A 5,499-nucleotide genomic window follows, 5' to 3' on the forward strand; every position below is an offset into this window, starting at 1 on the left:
AGTGTAGAAAAAAATTGACAGCCAAATACGAGTAGAGGAAGAAACCTATTACCACCTAAAATTCATTTTACCAAAAAAACCAAAATTATAAAAAAGTTCCCAATATAATTCAATTTTTCTTAGGCGGACTATTTTATTGCATTTTCTTGCACAAAATACACCTAAAAGTGTAGAAAAAAATTGACAGCCAAATACGAGTAGAGGAAGACACCTATTACCACCTAAAAGTCATTTTACCCATAAATCCAAAATTATAAAAAAGTTCCCAATATAATTCAATTTTTCTTAGGCGGACTATTTTATTGCATTTTCTTGCACAAAATACACCTAAAAGTGTAGAAAAAAATTGACAGCCAAATACAAGTAGAGGAAGACACCTATTACCACCTAAAAATCATTTTACCAAAAAAACCAAAATTATAAAAAAGTTCCCAATATAATTCAATTTTTCTTAGGCGGACTATTTTATTGCATTTTCTTGCACAAAATACACCTAAAAGTGTAGAAAAAAATTGACAGCCAAATACGAGTAGAGGAAGACACCTATTACCACCGAAAAGTCATTTTACCAAAAAAACCAAAATCATAAAAAAGTTCCCAATATAATTCAATTTTTCTTAGGCGGACTATTTTATTGCATTTTCTTGCACAAAATGCACCTAAAAGTGTAGAAAAAAATTGACAGCCAAATACGAGTAGAGGAAGACACCTATTACCACCTAAAAGTCATTTTACCAAAAAAACCAAAATTATAAAAAAGTTCCCAATATAATTCAATTTTTCTTAGGCGGACTATTTTATTGCATTTTCTTGCATAAAATACACCTAAAAGTGTAGAAAAAAATTGACAGCCAAATACGAGTAGAGGAAGACACCTATTACCACCTAAAAGTCATTTTACCCATAAAACCAAAATTATAAAAAAGTTCCCAATATAATTCAATTTTTCTTAGGCGGACTATTTTATTGCATTTTCTTGCACAAAATACACCTAAAAGTGTAGAAAAAAATTGACAGCCAAATACGAGTAGAGGAAGACACCTATTACCACCTAAAAGTCATTTTACCCATAAATCCAAAATTATAAAAAAGTACCCAATATAATTCAATTTTTCTTAGGCGGACTATTTTATTGCATTTTCTTGCACAAAATACACCTAAAAGTGTAGAAAAAAATTGACAGCCAAATACGAGTAGAGGAAGACACCTATTACCACCTAAAAGTCATTTTACCAAAAAAACCAAAATTATAAAAAAGTTCCCAATATAATTCAATTTTTCTTAGGCGGACTATTTTATTGCATTTTCTTGCATAAAATAAACCTAAAAGTGTAGAAAAAAATTGACAGCCAAATACGAGTAGAGGAAGACACCTATTACCACCTAAAAGTCATTTTACCAAAAAAACCAAAATTATAAAAAAGTTCCCAATATAATTCAATTTTTCTTAGGCGGACTATTTTATTGCATTTTCTTGCACAAAATTCACCTAAAAGTGTAGAAAAAAATTGATAGCCAAATACGAGTAGAGGAAGACACCTATTACCACATAAAGTCATTTTACCAAAAAAACCAAAATTATAAAAAAGTTCCCAATATAATTCAATTTTTCTTAGGCGGACTATTTTATTGCATTTTCTTGCACAAAATTCACCTAAAAGTGTAGAAAAAAATTGACAGCCAAATACGAGTAGAGGAAGACACCTATTACGACCTAAATGTCATTTTACAAAAAAAACAAAATTATAAAAAAGTTCCCAATATAATTCAATTTTTCTTAGGCGGACTATTTTATTGCATTTTCTTGCACATAATTCACCTAAAAGTGTAGAAAAAAATTGACAGCCAAATACGAGTAGAGGAAGACACCTATTACCACCTAAAAGTCATTTTACCAAAAAAACCAAAATTATATAAAAGTTTCCAATATAATTCAAATTTTCTTAGGCGGACTATTTTATTACATTTTCTTGCACAAAATACACCTAAAAGTGTAGAAAAAAATTGACAGCCAAATACGAGTAGAGGAAGACACCTATTACCACCTAAAAGTCATTTTACCCATAAATCCAAAATTATAAAAAAGTTCCCAATATAATTCAATTTTTCTTAGGCGGACTATTTTATTGCATTTTCTTGCACAAAATACACCTAAAAGTGTAGAAAAAAATTGACAGCCAAATACAAGTAGAGGAAGACACCTATTACCACCTAAAAGTCATTTTACCCATAAATCCAAAATTATAAAAAAGTTCCCAATATAATTCAATTTTCCTTAGGCGGACTATTTTATTGCATTTTCTTGCACAAAATACACATAAAAGACTAGAAAAAATTTGACAGCCAAATACGAGTAGAGGAAGACACCTATTACCACCTAAAAGTCATTTTACCAAAAAAACCAAAATTATAAAAAAGTTCCCAATATAATTCAATTTTTCTTAGGCGGACTATTTTATTGCATTTTCTTGCACAAAATACACCTAAAAGTGTAGAAAAAAATTGACAGCCAAATACGAGTAGAGGAAGACACCTATTACCACCTAAAAATCATTTTACCAAAAAAACCAAAATTATAAAAAAGTTCCCAATATAATTCAAATTTTCTTAGGCGGACTATTTTATTACATTTTCTTGCACAAAATACACCTAAAAGTGTAGAAAAAAATTGACAGCCAAATACGAGTAGAGGAAGACACCTATTACCACCTAAAAGTCATTTTACAAAAAAAAACAATATTATAAAAAAGTTCCCAATATAATTCAATTTTTCTTAGGCGGACTATTTTATTGCATTTTCTTGCACAAAATACACCTTAAAGTGTAGAAAAAAATTGACAGCCAAATACGAGTAGAGGAAGAAACCTATTACCACCTAAAAGTCATTTTACCAAAAAAACCAAAATTATAAAAAAGTTCCCAATATAATTCAATTTTTCTTAGGCGGACTATTTTATTGCATTTTCTTGCACAAAATACACCTAAAAGTGTAGAAAAAAATTGACAGCCAAATACGAGTAGAGGAAGACACCTATTACCACCTAAAAGTCATTTTACCAAAAAAACCAAAATTATAAAAAAGTTCCCAATATAATTCAATTTTTCTTAGGCGGACTATTTTATTGCATTTTCTTGCACAAAATTCACCTAAAAGTGTAGAAAAAAATTGACAGCCAAATACGAGTAGAGGAAGACACCTATTACCACCTAAAAGTCATTTTACAAAAAAATAACAAAATTATAAAAAAGTTCCCAATATAATTCAATTTTTCTTAGGCGGACTATTTTATTGCATTTTTTTGCACAAAATACACCTAAAAGTGTTGAAAAAAATTGACAGCGAAATACGAGTAGAGGAAGACACCTATTACCACCTAAAAGTCATTTTACCCATAAATCCAAAATTATAAAAAAGTTCCCAATATAATTCAATTTTTCTTAGGCGGACTATTTTATTGCATTTTCTTGCACAAAATACACCTAAAAGTGTAGAAAAAAATTGACAGCCAAATACGAGTAGAGGAAGACACCTATTACCACCTAAAAGTCATTTTACCAAAAAAACCAAAATTATAAAAAAGTTCCCAATATAATTCAATTTTTCTTAGGCGGACTATTTTATTGCATTTTCTTGCACAAAATACACCTAAAAGTGTAGAAAAAAATTGACAGCCAAATACGAGTAGAGGAAGACACCTATTACCACCTAAAAGTCATTTTACCAAAAAAACCAAAATTATAAAAAAGTTCCCAATATAATTCAATTTTTCTTAGGCGGACTATTTTATTGCATTTTCTTGCATAAAATACACCTAAAAGTGTAGAAAAAAATTGACAGCCAAATACGAGTAGAGGAAGACACCTATTACCACCTAAAAGTCATTTTACCCATAAATCCAAAATTATAAAAAAGTTCCCAATATAATTCAATTTTTCTTAGGCGGACTATTTTATTGCATTTTCTTGCACAAAATACACCTAAAAGTGTAGAAAAAAATTGACAGCCAAATACGAGTAGAGGAAGACACCTATTACCACCTAAAAGTCATTTTACCAAAAAAACCAAAATTATAAAAAAGTTCCCAATATAATTCAATTTTTCTTAGGCGGACTATTTTATTGCATTTTCTTGCATAAAATACACCTAAAAGTGTAGAAAAACATTGACAGCCAAATACGAGTAGAGGAAGACACCTATTACCACCTAAAAGTCATTTTACCAAAAAAACCAAAATTATAAAAAAGTTCCCAATATAATTCAATTTTTCTTAGGCGGACTATTTTATTGCATTTTCTTGCACAAAATACACCTAAAAGTGTAGAAAAAAATTGACAGCCAAATACGAGTAGAGGAAGACACCTATTACCACCTAAAAGTCATTTTACCAAAAAAACCAAAATTATAAAAAAGTTCCCAATATAATTCAATTTTTCTTAGGCGGACTATTTTATTGCATTTTCTTGCACAAAATTCACCTAAAAGTGTAGAAAAAAATTGACAGCCAAATACGAGTAGAGGAAGACACCTATTACCACCTAAAAGTCATTTTACCAAAAAAACCAAAATTATAAAAAAGTTCCCAATATAATTCAATTTTTCTTAGGCGGACTATTTTATTGCATTTTCTTGCACAAAATTCACCTAAAAGTGTAGAAAAAAATTGATAGCCAAATACGAGTAGAGGAAGACACCTATTACCACATAAAGTCATTTTACCAAAAAAACCAAAATTATAAAAAAGTTCCCAATATAATTCAATTTTTCTTAGGCGGACTATTTTATTGCATTTTCTTGCACAAAATTCACCTAAAAGTGTAGAAAAAAATTGACAGCCAAATACGAGTAGAGGAAGACACCTATTACCACCTAAAAGTCATTTTACCAAAAAAACCAAAATTATATAAAAGTTTCCAATATAATTCAATTTTTCTTAGGCGGACTATTTTATTGCATTTTCTTGCACAAAATTCACCTAAAAGTGTAGAAAAAAATTGACAGCCAAATACGAGTAGAGGAAGACACCTATTACCACCTAAAAGTCATTTTACCCATAAATCCAAAATTATAAAAAAGTTCCCAATATAATTCAATTTTTCTTAGGCGGACTATTTTATTGCATTTTCTTGCACAAAATACACCTAAAAGTGTAGAAAAAAATTGACAGCCAAATACGAGTAGAGGAAGACACCTATTACCACCTAAAAGTCATTTTACCCATAAATCCAAAATTATAAAAAAGTTCCCAATATAATTCAATTTTCTTAGGCGGACTATTTTATTGCATTTTCTTGCACAAAATACACCTAAAAGTGTAGAAAAAAATTGACAGCCAAATACGAGTAGAGGAAGACACCTATTACCACCTAAAAGTCATTTTACCATAAACCAAAATTATAAAAAAGTTCCCAATATAATTCAATTTTTCTTAGGCAGACTATTTTATTGCATTTTCTTGCACAAAATACACCTCATAATCGTATTGGAAACAGAAAACTTTT

The 5,499-nt window shown here is 29.3% G+C and overlaps 1 long non-coding RNA gene across 2 annotated transcripts; it reads right to left on the bottom strand.

The window, feature by feature from the left end:
• Nucleotides 1–86: 86 nt before the first annotated feature.
• Nucleotides 87–4,699, bottom strand: LOC127288109 (uncharacterized). 2 transcript variants are annotated; one of them, XR_007843991.1, is made up of 4 exons: nt 4,643–4,699; nt 3,813–3,978; nt 1,986–2,151; nt 87–327 (listed from the first exon to the last, which is right to left on the bottom strand). It is a non-coding gene; the product is annotated as an uncharacterized LOC127288109 (long non-coding RNA). The 2 variants fall into 2 exon arrangements; XR_007843990.1 differs by lacking the exon at nt 4,643–4,699 and having other exon boundaries at nt 3,813–4,126.
• Nucleotides 4,700–5,499: the final 800 nt, after the last annotated feature.

This window comes from Leptopilina boulardi, unplaced genomic scaffold, assembly GCF_019393585.1.
Source record: "Leptopilina boulardi isolate dan_hultmark-lab unplaced genomic scaffold, ZJU_Lbou_2.1 LbouV2_123, whole genome shotgun sequence".
In the NCBI taxonomy this organism is placed as follows: domain Eukaryota; kingdom Metazoa; phylum Arthropoda; class Insecta; order Hymenoptera; family Figitidae; genus Leptopilina; species Leptopilina boulardi.